Source organism: Erythrolamprus reginae, chromosome 4 (genome assembly GCF_031021105.1).
Source record: "Erythrolamprus reginae isolate rEryReg1 chromosome 4, rEryReg1.hap1, whole genome shotgun sequence".
Lineage (NCBI taxonomy): Eukaryota > Metazoa > Chordata > Lepidosauria > Squamata > Dipsadidae > Erythrolamprus > Erythrolamprus reginae.
Genome location: NC_091953.1, coordinates 59,888,160 through 59,903,077, shown reverse-complemented (window position 1 = coordinate 59,903,077; position 14,918 = coordinate 59,888,160). Strand labels below are relative to the sequence as shown.

Sequence of the window (14,918 nt, the reverse complement as noted above, 5' to 3'; positions counted from 1 at the left end):
AAAGGCAGACCCACCCTTCCTGGCTTGTGGAGTATTATCATTGGGAGTCCTGGGACCTGGCTGTGATCTTTGGCGTCTTGGAATTCTGGTTTGTGACTTTGAATACTGAAACCTTGGGGGGGAAAGGTGGGGGTCTTATGCTCTACAGTGGTGGGTGTGCCAGCAAGAAGTTTGCTGTATTGTCTGGCCATCAGGACTCTGCTGTAAAGTCTCCTAGCCTGCCTGTTGGGAAGAACAGGTTTTTCTCTGTGTTTATTTTTCAAGCTATAAAGTACTTTTGCTTTTACCAGCGTGTCTGGCTGTTTTTCCAGTTGGTGTTGAGGTCTGGGGGAACCCAGACAGAACAATCAGTAGCTACTACTTTTGGTGTTGTTTGATGGTTCAGAATCAAGGACAGCAAACATTAAATCAGAGGTCTTCAAACTTGGCAACTTTAAGACTTGTGGACTTCCAGAATTGTACGGAGCCTTTGAAAATGCTTGAAAGATAAACTTTCTATATATGCAATTTTATATCAAATGGAATAGAAATTTCACTTACACTACATATATAAAATGTATTGAACTTCATAAAATGTAATGTTTTTCTTTGATCAGCATAACAAAAGAAATCGGAGTCACTGTAGCTAGTTAATACTTTATTGTAACTAAGCTGGGGTGAAGAGAGCTCTCTTCCTGTTGTCCAGTATTTCATGGAAATTGATCACTTCCAGGAACATTCGGAATCTGGACATGTAGATCTTGCATGATTCCCTCTTTGGATCGTAGAGTGCTGGAACTGGAGATGTCTGCGAAGCCATTGTTATTGTTTGGCTGTGCAGTTCTTTTCCTTCTGGATTCTGTTGCAGTGGACACGGAGTAAGCACACAGACACAGAAAATGGGTTATAAAATGGTTCACATTTATTATAATCAAACAGGAGCTGAAGAGGTAAAACGAAAGAGGGTGGAAAAGCCAATCGACAATTTCTAAGCAACTATGGGTGAAGCCTCCTGCTGAGCAAAAGGGGGAGGTGAGCGGTGCTCCGCCCCTTTTATATGGGGGAAGCCGCTCACCCGCCTCCCGGAAACTCGTCATGCCCCACGACCAATTCGGGGCATGCTGGAGCCACGGGAGCGGGGGACACGTCATTCCTGTGTGCCTGCTCCCCCCCACTCCCTTTAGCCACCGCCGCCGCGATCCCCGGTGTCCTGTGGTGCTCCCGGCGCCACCACACATGCCGCCGGCCTGAAGGCAGCCAACGGTCAGTTCTAAAATGGCTACTGGTGCTAGGAGGTGTCTTTGTTCCTTACTTCCTTCATCGCCAGTGTTAGATCACCATAACAAAAGAAATAAGAGTCGCTGTAGCTAGTTAATGCTTTATTGTAGCTAAACTGGAGTGAATACAGAATGCCAGCCATCTCCAAGCAAGCTGCTTTTAAGAGCTTGCCTTGGAGGTGGCAAGTTCTGACAGGCATTCAAAATGGCCGCTCGCAGTTTATCCAATCAGCGAATGGCATGCAAATTTAGGCAGCATAGTTACATACAGTGATGGGCTACCAAAAGTTTTATTACCACACTGTGGGCATGACTTATGCATTTTATTTCAACATCTTTCAGTGCAAATTGGGTGCACTGGGATGGAGCTCCAAATTTTGCTACCAGAACTGTGTTCCTGACCGTTCCCATAGGAGCCCATCACTGGTTACATACATAACAGTTTGTTAAAATCATTAAAATGTAATAAATAGAATATGATAGATTTTGGTGACAACCCATACCACTGAATTTTCACAGGAAATTAGTTCCAGGTTTCAATACAAGTATTATTTTGGAGAAAAATCATTTAGATGCTATTTTCATGTAATGTGGTTTCCATGGAAAGCATAGTTGTTTCATAGTTAACCTCTGGCCCAGCAAAACCTGGTACGTTGTTTGCTATTTAGGATGAAACCAATTATGGATAAGGTTTTGAAAAGAACTCCACCGTCAGAGGGAAAAAACTATTTAATAGACATTTAAACTAGCTAGATTAGAACACATAATTTCACAGTGGTCTGCCCCCATCTAATTGACCTCCTCTTCATTTGTATCTGTAAATGCTACAGACTTTTTTTCTAAAGAAAGGTGAGTTTTCTTTAAACTTTTTAAGTGGTGGCTCAATCCTTGCCAGAGCAATTGTGACCTTAATAACAGAATGGATTTTTTTCTGTAATGTTTATATGGCACACTTAGTTAAGGAGTCTTAGAGCAAATATTCCATTTTTGGAGGTGTTCTTGATTAAGATATACATGATTGAGTTGAAAGTCCCAATCAAATATCATAGTTTTAGGGGTGGGGAAGGGAATGGCAGCTGAGATTTAATTCCTAGGTTATTTGTGTGAATGATTCATCTCCAAATGTTATATGATTATAGGCCATCATGTGAGTAGTCCTACATTGACGCACATAGAATTATCATATGGTTCATATTCCCATCAAAATCTGAAACATAGCTTTATCATTTTAGATTTATTTTTCCAAAATGGTAACAAAATGTTTCACATTAAACTTATAAGGAATTGATATTGTAGACACGTACGCTGATATGATAGCAACACATAGTAGCTGTTTATCTAGATCATAGTAATTCGCTTATAGCATGCACAAATTGCAGATCATCTGATTTAGGAATCATGCTCCCTTCCACAACCATAACAATAGTTCCTTGGTGAAATATCATACAGTTTCTTCTAAGAAATATTTCCTTTAATTGCACGTAGCTTGATTTCCTTTGAATTAGCCTTTGGGTTTTCTTGTGAAGTTTTTGCAATGAAAGGCACTGTGTTTATAGCCTTTTCCAACTTTGTTGTAAAGCCATGGCTATTTTTTTTTTAAAAAAAAGATGTTTAATTTCATACCACACAGAAGCTGCATTCATAATGTGGCATAAGCTTGAATAACAATATAGCAACAGCTATACAGTGTGTTAGTGTAATGAATGTATGAATCACCTTAGGGAAAAAGCAGAAGACATGTTGCTTAAGAAACTATCAGACATTTATTTATTTTATTTATTTATTTATTTATTTATTTTGTCCAATAAACAATGAGGGTTTTAGTGGGTATATATCTATATACACATAGTAAAATACATGATGAAGGTTATAGAGGTGATACTCATAGTAAAATATATCTATGAAAGAATAGAAAAGAAGATATAGTAATAGAACATATCAATGAAAGAATAGAAGAAGAGATATAGGAATAGAAGAAAAGATATAGGAGATATAGGAGAGCAACAGGACAGGGGACAGAAGGCACTCTAGTGCACTTGTGGTGGCTTAATGGTCAGAGGAAGGAAAGACCCACCCTACTGGATCAAGCAGTTAAATGTGGTGGCTAAAAGTTTGTGCCTTTAGATTCAGAAAATTCTGCTGATGTAGGCCAATGGTCTCCACCTTTTATGACTTTGGGGACTGGGGAAGAGAGAAGGGATAGTTTTGGGCCAGTGGCAGGTGAATGTACACAATTCTATTTCCACGAGAGGCAGGCACGGATGTCCATGGATGCTCACACAAATGGATACTCACTCACCACTTCTGTATCCCAGTTCTGAATGGGCTGCAGCAGTGATGGGCTCCTACGGCAACGGTCAGGAATGCAATTCCGGTAGCAAAATTTGGAGCTCCACCCCAGAGCACCCAATTTGCAGTGAAAGATGTTGAAACAAAATGCATAAGCCACACCCACCGTGTGATAGTAAAAATTTTAGTAGCCCATCATTGGGCTGCAGCCTGGGGATTGGAGATCCCTGAATTATTAGTAGAATTAGTAGAGTTATTCATTCTGTTTCCTATCTGATTTACAGAGGTTGACACTTAGTTACTTTTTGAATTGCTAATCTGGGGAAAAAACCACAACTATTTAATGTTCTGCTGGCATGTTTCAACCGCCTGTATTACAGGGTAATTAGTCCAGGAAGACACACACCACACGATAAAAGGAAAACCCAAAAGTTTTTATAAACAGAAAAACAGAAACAGCTCCCTTTTTAAATGTCAAAGGGATTTTCTGGTACACACAAGGTTAAATGCAGTCCAATTGCTCACCCAATAACTGAGAAATTGAGTCCAATTCTAAAGTCCAGAGAGTACACACATACAATCTTGAACAGCACAAAAACCACGATCTTGACGAAACAATGAGTCAGATAAACTGCCATGAGGCTAAAACATCAGGCTGCACTTTTATCTATAGCACTAATTACAGCAGCCCCACCCAACCACAGGTGGCCTCGTTTTCTCTTGTAATAATCCATCAGTTGTTGTCTCCTATGCATCACTCTACGCATGCGTGAATGTGTAATTAATTCTTGTTCAGAATCCAGGGATGATACAGATGATTGATCTCCTCCTGGGCTGTCTGCCAAACTCCCCTCTTCCCTGTCACTCACACTTCCTTGGTCAGAGGAGACTTCGTCGGCAGATTCTAATGGGAGCAAAACAGGCCTGTGGCATGTGGATGTTTCCCCCACCTCCACCTGCACATTCCTTGGGGCAGGAGCTAGCCAGAGCTAACCACAACATTGAATGCTGAGGTTAGATGGGACTATATGACAGGTTAAGAGGAAAAATGATTAACTTCAGTGATGGGCTGCTACCCCCACAGGGGGGAGGGACACAGTGGGGGTAGTAAATTATGCACTATTTATTGAATACTTAATAGTTATTTTTATTGTTCTTCCTTCTCTAGTACCTGAGCATGATCCTTAATTACTTTTAAAATAGGAAATAATTAAATAGTATGTTTTATCGATAAATGTTTTAATCATTTTAATTATTATCTAGAACTGAACCTTTATAGCAATTAAATAAAATTGAGCTATTTGCCTAATCTGTTAGCACACTGAACCTTATGGGGCTCAGTACAAAATCTTAAATGTGACTGTGCTCCTCAACAAATCATGCTGTCTATCATTTGTCCTTTTTGTGGCTATTCAAATAATGTGTTTTAATCAACTGAAAAAGAGTTCAAGCACCTATTTGAAAACTTATCTTCATCGGCAAATCACTTCCACCTGGTCACATGGCCTTTAAGCCATCCCATCACATGATTGTCAAGCTACTCCCACCTGATCACATGGCTAGCATTCCTACCCGGTCACATGACCATCAAGCCACACCCACACAATAAGCCATGCCCACAGTGTGATAGTAAATTTTTTTGCAGCTCATCAGATTCAAAGCATTCCTATCATTATTTTTAAACAAAGTTTTCTGCAAATCCAGCAATCACACATGCCAGCAACACTGTATCTGTAACTAGTTTATAAAACACATTGTATTTTCTGATTTGTTCCTTGGAGGCAAAGTTCCCAATTCTTTTCAATACTAGTGTCACCATCTAGAATTCACAATTATCTCAATAAAGTGAATGAAAGAGGAATACAATCAGAAAAAAAAACATCAGTCTTATTTCAGAGATTTTCCATTCTAGGCTTAGATACTATGGATTATTTATTGCAATTAGCAAACAATTTGTGAAGAGCACATCTGCCACTGGAGGACTGATAAGCCCTTTAGCATTCGGCATGAATATCTTGGATCACTCACTCACTTTCTTTCTACTTCACAAGGTGGTTATTGTGCTATAAAAGTGAGATTCCCCATCACCCGTAGCTCCCAAGGGTAATGCAAGGTATAAATATAATAACAATAATCAGGCTTTGTAGATTCGGTACTTGTGGGCAGAAAACCTCTATAAGGACCTTCTTAGCAATACCAGTAAATTAAATAATTTAGAGTACTACCTTTTTGGGTTTCCTACTTCTTCTTACAATACTAGACAACACAGTATCAACAGTAGAGACCTTCAAGTTTCTAGGTTCTATAATATCTCAAGACTTAAAATGGACACCTGTTCTGTCTGGGTTCCCCCAGACCTCAACACCAACTGGAAAAAACAGCCAGACACTCTGGTAAAAGCCAAAAGTATTTTATAGCTGGAAAAAATAAACACAGAGGAAAACCTGTTCTTCCCAACAGACAGGCTATAATACGTTACAGCAGAGTCCTGATGTCCAGACAATACAGCAAGCTTCTTGCTGGCATACCCAACCCAAGGTTTCAATAGTCAAAGGCACAAACCAGGATTCCAAAACGCCAAAGTTCACAGCCAGGTCCCAAGACTCTCAAAGATAAAACTCCACAAGCCAGGAAGGGTGGGTCTGCCTTTTAGCCTTTCCAAAGAGCACCACACCCAAACCCAGCTGTTGCCTCTTTAATGCTGAAAATACTTAGCCAATTGATCCCTTCTCTGAGTAGCTCTTCTCTGTCGCAGATCAATTATGGCTTGTGCATTTTCCTCTAAGGAATCCAGGCTGCTTGCTGGGGAGAGCTCCCTCTGGTGGGACTCTGGCTGTCCTCCCTCTTCTTCAGCCTGGGATTCCTCCTCCTCGTCTGCCTGCACCTCCTATTCCTCAGCCTCTCCCTCTGAGCTGGAAACCGACAGAAGATCAGCCATTCCCTGAGGGGCCTCAGACGGAACCACAACAGACACCTAACATCAAAAAAGTCATCAAAAAAGCAAAACAAACAATGTTCTTTCTGCGCCAACTCAGAAAGTTCAGAATGCCCAAAGAGCTGCTGATAGAGTTCTATAAAGAAATTACTGAGTCTGTAATCATCACTTCTATAACTGTGTGCTTTGGCTCTTCCACCAAGCAAGACAGAAACAGACTTCATAGGATAATTAGAACTGCAGGAAAAAAAGCATTGGTACCAACCTATCTTCCACTGAGGACCTGTATAATGCAGGAGTCAAGGGCTGTGAATATATCTACAAACCCCGCACATCCTGGATATAAAATGTTTCTATTTCTACCCTCAAAGTCAAAACAATGCAGAATAACTAAACACAGGGACAAGTTCCCCCACCCTCCCCATGCAATCACTCTGCTAAACAACTAATTCTCACAGCAGTCAAACTATTTAGTAAGGTGTATTATTCTTCTCATATTTCCTATTACCTATCTCCTTTTCTGCTTATGACTATAATTTTGTTCCTTGTATCTTCATGATTTATATTGTTTTATTTAGTTTCCTAGTATGGTTTATGTTGATAGCTTATTTATGACTATTTCCAAGTGTTGTATCTTACGATTTATGATGAATGTATTTTTATGATGACTATGATCATGATTTCTCACTTATAGTTTTAGGTACTGTTGTGGTTGGCTCTGGCCCAGTTCCTGCTCCAGGGAATGTGGAGTTGGATGCAAGGGAAACTTCAACATGTCATAGGCCTGTGTTATTGCCGACAGAGTTAGTTCAGAGTTTAGTTTCCTCGGACGAAGAAGAAGGTGGGAGTGACTTGGAAGAGGGGGGCTTGGCATTCAGCCCAGGCAGTCAATCTCCATTATCTTCCATTGATTCGGATGAAGACGTCTTGGACGCATGCAAGCGCAGAATTATGCGTAGAAGAGACCAAGTAAGGAGATATCACAGGAGATAAGAGAGGCCACCTGTGTTTGGGTGGGGCTCCAGTAATTAAGGCTGCTGCTATAAATAGCAGCGTGTGGGTTTGGCCGTTGTGGAAGAGTATCTGATCGCAGTTCTTCAGGAATCCTGTGTTGCTGTTTTCTGGACTTTGTTTGTTGATTTTTCATGCCTTTGAAACCAAAGCAGAGTAACATGTGTGTGTGTCTCACTTCGTTGGAAGAAGAAGGGGTGTGAAGTTTCTTCACAGCTGCTAGCTAAGTACTTAATGACTGCTTAAGGGAAATTGTACAGACTACCCGGTTGTTTTGGGACGAGTGCTCTTTGCAATACAAAAAGAGTGCTTAGTTTATTTTGAATTTTGTGATAAAGAACATTGTTTTGAATTGTCAAACGTGTGTGTGTCTAAAATTTGTACCGTTGAATTTTCGGGAGGCTCCTACCAGAGAGCCCGGCAGAACAGGTACACTGGGAGCTTATGCACTAAAGACAAATTCCTAGTGTGTCCAATTACACTTGGCCAAAAAAGAAGTCTATTCTATATGCCTTTCTTTATTGTTTTGGTTTTTCTAATAAAATGACTAATTGTGAACCACCAAGTAGTTGCATGTTTATTCCTGGAGCTCCCTTGTCAAAGGAAAGCCAGCTAAAAATCATTTTAAAATGTACATATTATCTGTACACTTTGTGACACTGCCCCTCAAACCTTTTTGGGCACCAGGGACTGGTTCCATGGAGAGAGGTTTTTCTGTGGACTGGAGGGTGTATGGTTTTGTGTGCTGCCTGCATCCCATGGATGGGGCTTCATTTGTTTGCACATCCTGACATGCCGGGGGGGGAGGGGGCTGGTGCCAGTCCATGGACAGAGAGATTAGGAACTCTTTGTGTACACTATAATTTCCTGTGTTACTTCTACAGTAACTTATCCAAGAAAGTTAGGAATTAGGCAGCTGTGCATCTTAAAAGCCAATTTAAGTTAATATGTCAGGTTGCAGAGTTGGTGTTCTCCTAGTCACAACTGCCACATGTTCTTTAATGCCATTTCATCTTATTAGCTGAAGCCTGTTATCCTGTTATCCCCACACACACACACCAGCTAGTAGTGGATTTAGGGCCACCAGCTTGTCCACGTGTCTGAATTGGTATGAATGTCTAGTATGTATCCTGTTGAATTGTCCTTAGTTTTAATTAGGATTTTAGATATGAGTCTGCGGAGAGGGGCGGCATACAAATCCAATCAATAAATAAATAAATAAAACGACTTGCTTCACATTTGGAGGCCAAGCTAGAGCAAATGAGTGATTTTATCTGTTGGGTGTTGAGCAAAAAGCTCCATGTGACCTTGAAGCTCTCCTTCCTGAAGAGGGGCCAGGTGAGCTTGAACAGGCGCAACAGACGACACTTTGGATTGTCTGCGGAGAGGGGCAGCATACAAATCTAAATAATAAATAAATAAATAAATAAATAAATATTGTTATTGTTGTTGTTATTATTAATTAGATTTGTATGCCGCCCCTCTCCGAGGACTCGGAGCAGCTCACAACAAGAAAAAAAAATGGATACAATAAGCGAGAAGAAATACTGACATTTCGTCATTCTTACCGCTACAAGGTAGGCCTTAATAGTAGCTCTAACCTGTGTTCAGTCAGATTCATTCTTTATTTTCTTCCAGTGGCACTTTAGCTGCCTCTTGGCCCTTTTCAGCATCCTGAGATTCCATGGATTATTCTTGAAATGCTGCATAACTCTATTAGTACATCACAGGTAGATTTATACATTCGTTCTCCCTCTTTCCTTGCTTGGAATGCCAGCATGCTGATAAAAAGCTACCAATCGACACATAAAAATGGGCAGCGAGGTTGTGTTTTTGTTTTCTTTCCACGGTGATTTGGAAAGGAAAATAAATGGGCATCTAAAAATAATGCTTTTAATGCTCTACGTGCAGGAGGCTTTCTCCAATTTTCCACTGACCAACTGTTGTCAGAGCTTCTTAGCATTAATGTTAAGCAGAGAGCAGGCTCAGTACTTTTCCATGAAAGAGGGAGCTTTTTTCGGCAGCATGGAATATCATAAGAGGTCATATCTAAACTGGCTCAGCTTCAGAGACTAGCAACTGAAAATTCTCTGGCCAGGCATGTTGACTTTAGGCTTTTTATCAAATGGATGGTTTTCATGCTTTAATAGCACTTGAGAGGGGATAACAAATAGGTATCTGACAAGTTATTATTTAAAGGGAAAGTTAACACAGAAAAGAGACTGCACCAGCCTCCCTTCCTAGCCATCTGGACATGGAAACTTCAGATCGTGCAGAATGCAGCTGCGAGAGCAATCATGGGCTTCCCTAAATATGCCCATGTCACACCAACACTCCACAGTCTGCATTGGTTGTCGATCAGTTTCCGGTCACAATTCAAAGTGTTGGTTATGACCTATAAAGCCCTTCATGGCACCGGGCCAGGTTATCTCCGGGACCGCCTTGTGCCGCACGAATCCCAGCGACCAATTAGGTCCCACAGAGTGATTAGATTAGATTAGATTTATTGGATTTATATGCCGCCCCTCTTCGCAAACTCGGGGTGGCTCACAACAAAGTAAAAACAATACATAATAGCAAATCCAATACCCACCAATCCAATTACAATTTTAAGCTAAAAAATTCATTAAAAAACAACCCCAGAATATTAAAAAAACAAGCACACAATCAATGTAACACCAAAACAACATGGCCAAGGGGGGGAGTGGGCCTTCTCCGGGTCCCATCAACTAAACAATGTCATTTGGCGGGACCCAGGGGAAGAGCCTTCTCTGTGGCGGCCCCGGCCCTCTGGAACCAACTCCCCCCAGAGATTAGAATAGCCCCCACCCTTCTTGCCTTTCGTAAGCTTCTTAAAACCCACCTCTGTCATCAGGCATGGGGGAACTAAGATATTCTTTCCCCCTAGGCTTCTACAATTTATGTATGGTATGTTTGTATGTATGATTGGTTTTAAAATAAGGGTTTTTAGCTGTTTTAGTATTGGATTGTCGTATGTTGTTTTTACCACTGTTGTTAGCTGCCCTGAGTCTACGGAGAGGGGCGGCATACAAATCCAATAAATAAATGAATGAATGAATGAATGAATGAGTGTATGTTGAAACTGGAGTTCCTAGATTCTCAGCCAATAAACAGCAGCCTTCATGTTTGGGAAATTTCAGAGTCACATTCCAACATCTCAGGAGAGGGATGTACATGGGAAGGGCCAAGTGCAACATTTAGGCAGTGTTTCTCAACCTTGGTAGCTGGAAGATTTTTGGAGTTGTTCCATAAAAGTTGCCAAAGTGAGTTACAATGATTTAGAAAACAAACAGCTGAATATCTGTACTTGTTTATCTAATGTGGATTTGCAGTGAGGAATAATGTGATCTCGAAAAAGGTTATGGGAAACAAAAATGAACTTGATTTTATTTATTTTTTGTTCACAAAATTCAAACAAGCCTTGCGCTGTGAGAATTTGGCTTTTTTTTAGGTTGTTGCAAACTAGCCTGAGCAGCTAGTGAAAATTTCTTCAAACATGTTATGAAACCTCACCCTTCCATTTCCTAACAAACATTCCTGTTTTTAATATATTTGAACACAGTCTTATAACATCTTGTGTTCTTTATTTTTATAAAAATGCTGCTTATTGAAAAAAGAATCACTTGTATCAAGGGTGCAGTGCAGAAACCACAGGCTGCCCGCAAACAGTTGAGGACATTTTTTCAATCGTTATTTGAAGAGACTCCAACATTAAAACAATATATTCTTAAAGAAGAGAATCTGCTCTTTTAATGGTGCCAAATTGAAGAGGATTGAAGCTGTCCCACAGGATCAAACAGGGCATCAAAGATAGCCAAAATTTGGCAAAACCCCATTAAGTACCCACTTTGAATTCTTATATTTTTTCAACTACTTGAAGGAAAGTGCTGCAAATTGGAAGTCCTCATTGCGGCCATGTACTTAGTACACCTGCCAAAAATCAACCTGAAAGGCCAAGTAGTTTTGAAACTACAGCAGCCTGAATATTACTGTAAATTCATTTTTCAGAGGGGGGGGGGTTGGCAAAGTTTGAGCCTGAACCATGTAGAAAGTAAGAAGACTAGGTACATGGGGTTTTGTCAATTTATAAAGCCTTACAAGGTGTGCAGGTTCTCCAAATATCTCCAACTTACTACTGAAACTGCTCGACTACTGTAACGCTCTCTACATGGGGCTACCTTTGAAAAGTGTTCAGAAACTTCAGATCGTGCAGAATGCAGCTGCGAGAGCAATCATGGGCTTCCCTAAATATGTCCATGTCACACCAACACTCCGCAGTCTGCATTGGTTGCCGATCAGTTTCCAGTCACAATTCAAAGTGTTGGTTATGACCTATAAAGCCCTTCATGGCACCAGACCAGATTACCTCAGGGACTGCCTTCTGCGGCATGAATCCCAGCGACCAGTTAGGTCCCACAGAGTGGGTCTTCTCCGGATCCCGTCAACTAAACAATGCCGCTTGACAGGACCCAGGGGAAGAGCCTTCTCTGTGGCGGCCCCGGCCCTCTGGAACCAACTCCCCCCAGAGATTAGAATTGCCCCTACCCTCCTTGCCTTTCGTAAGCTACTTAAAACCCACGTCTGTCACCAGGCATGGGGGAATTAAGATTCATTTTCCCTCTAGGCCTTTACAATTTTATGCATGGTATGTTTGTATGTATGTTTGGTTTTTTATATTAAGGGGTTTTTAATTCGTTTTTAGTATTGGATTATTATTGTACACTGTTTTATGATTGCTGTTAGCCGCCCCAAGTCTTCAGAGAGGGGCGGCATATAAATCCAATAAATAAATAAATAAATTTACAGCTTCTAGAATTTGGCCCGAAATGTCATTTTTGCTGACTCAGCATTTTGCAACCCTTTATTTGAGGTCTCCTAGAACTCCCACTTTTTAGACTTTTGAACTAAAATTTTGCACAGCATAGTTTCATATCGTAAAGAAACTATGTGCCAAATTTCATCAAAATCTGGGATGGTAAGGTGGGGACCACACTGGTCCACTTGACACGAATGACCCTCTTTTATTAGTCATGTGTCAGAGTTTTGCAGCGTAACTTGTATTATGAGATAAACCCAGGAACAAAACACAGCACACAACACCCAAAGCCTTTACATAATTAACAGTAATTTATATACAACTGAATATATACATACATATACACGGTAAATACCTTATCATGCAGCTACAGGCACAGGGAGAGCAATGAGATGCACCACAAGAGAGAGACAGAGAGAGAGAGAGAGAGAGAGAAGAAGAGGAGGAGGAAGAGGAGGGAGGGAGGGAGGGAGGGTATATATAAATATCTCTAGGTAAAAACCTTTGTGGACTTCACCTCCATCTTAACAAGGCAATACCAATGCTGAATCATCTTATTTGCATCAGATTCACATCTGGTCAGCTCTTAAATCACAATACCTTAATACAGTAGTTAGAATGCAATACTGTAGACTACTGCTGACTGCCAGCTGATTGCAGTTTGGCAGTTCAATTCTCACTAGCTTAAAGTTGATTCAGCCTTCCATCCTTCCAAAGTTGGTAAAATGAGCACCCAGATTGTTGGGGGAAATATGCTGACTCTATAAACTGCTTAGAGAGGACTACAAAGCACTATGAAGAAGTCTAAGTGCTATTTGCTATTGTATTTATATTGGTTTGATTGTTACAGACACCCAGAGTTACATTGTGTAAAATAAGTGGCCAAATAATGTAAACCCTTTCAAAAAATGAACATAATAGCAGCTCCAGGGAACCTGAATAGGAGGGTGCTATTGTTTTGCTGTGATACTCCACTGGGCACCTGATTGATTACTGTAAAAATCAAGACAGTTTAATCCAGCAAAATTTTCTTATGTTCTAATGGTCTCTCCCCACAACTATATGGCTGCTCCTGGTGGAAATAATGAAATGCACATCAATAAGCTATTACAACTAGATATATTATTTTACAAATGTGATGATGAAGGAAGGGATGAATTCAACATGACAACTCATGTTTGGTGGATTGTATTTATTTGATTTTTATGCCGCCCTTCTCCTTAAACTCAGGGCGGCTTACAACATGTTAGCAATAGCACTTTTTAACAGAGCCAGCCTATTGCCCCCACAATCCGGGTCCTCATTTTACCCACCTCGGAAGGATGGAAGGCTGAGTCAACCTTGAGCCAGTGATGAGATTTGAACCGCTGACCTACAGATCTACAGTCAGCTTCAGTGGCCTGCAGTACAGCACTCTACCTGCTGCGCCACTCTGGCTCTAAAGGATAATCCTTTCAGTTTTGTTTTCTTAAATCCAAACACGGTGGGATATCTAATATCACTTGCAGTTTCATGATCTTTCAAAGCTGTGGAATGAGCAACAGGGGTGGAGATGCTTAATTCTTCCCTCATCTGCCATTGTTTAGAGTAAAATCATCCTTATCAGGATAGATAGAAATCTTGCACTAGCATCAGGATTAAGCATCACTTTGAAGAATATTATTTGGGGGGATTGTGACATGAAAAGGAAACAGTTAATCCTCCTCTTTTCTCAAGTGCAAAAAAAGGTAGATATGGATATGGATATACACATTTATACTCTGTGATTATGAGTGTGTGTGTGTGTATGTTTCTGTATCTGTGTATGTAAATAGGCTTTTAAGTGAACAGCAAAAAAACCCCCACATGTGATGACTGAAGGCTGAAAACAAAAGATAAAATAATTTCAATAATATTACCTCTTTGCCATGTAATATTGGAATATATTGACTGCAAGGATCATTTCTTCCTTCCTGCTTTGGGAGACAAACAGTCAACAAACAAAAACAATCTTTTAAAAAGGAAGGGATAAAATATGAATGTTTGAACTTCAAACAGTACAATATAAACTTTCCGTGCTGAATGGATAAATTACAGGGCTGTTCTGATCACCATCATACAACATCTGATAACTTGCTTAGAAAAGAAAACCCATTGTCTACCACTGCCTCAAATGAGCACTTTCCATTTGATTCTTAATATTCTGTCCAGGAAGTACTAGAAATCATGAAAAAATTTCTAAAGAAAAATTATAATTTAATTTAATCCACCAAGGTTGCCAGATATCTGAGGACAGAAGAACAATGACAGCAGAAGAGAAGCAAGCACTCCACAAAGCCAGAGCTGCAAAGGCTGTGACAATGGTGTCCACATATGTTTGCCCAACATGTGGCAGAACATTTCTTGCCCATATACGTCTTACCAACATGGACAGCCCACAACCTGTTATATGTCAAAGTCCTCTTTGAACATGATGGATGAATCTCATCATAAGTTAATTGTTTTTGGAGTCTTCGGAGAGGGGCAGCATACAAATCTAATAAATTATTATTATTATTATTATTATTATTATTATTATTATTATTATTAATTGATAGATTAATGAGATTTG

The 14,918-nt window shown here is 40.3% G+C and overlaps 1 long non-coding RNA gene across 1 annotated transcript; it reads right to left on the bottom strand.

Moving 5' to 3' along the window:
- Positions 1-624: 624 nt before the first annotated feature.
- Positions 625-14,277, bottom strand: LOC139167308 (uncharacterized). The gene is made up of 2 exons (XR_011559099.1): positions 14,227-14,277; positions 625-838 (listed from the first exon to the last, which is right to left on the bottom strand). It is a non-coding gene; the product is annotated as an uncharacterized lncRNA (long non-coding RNA).
- Between the last annotated feature and the right edge of the window lie 641 nt (positions 14,278-14,918).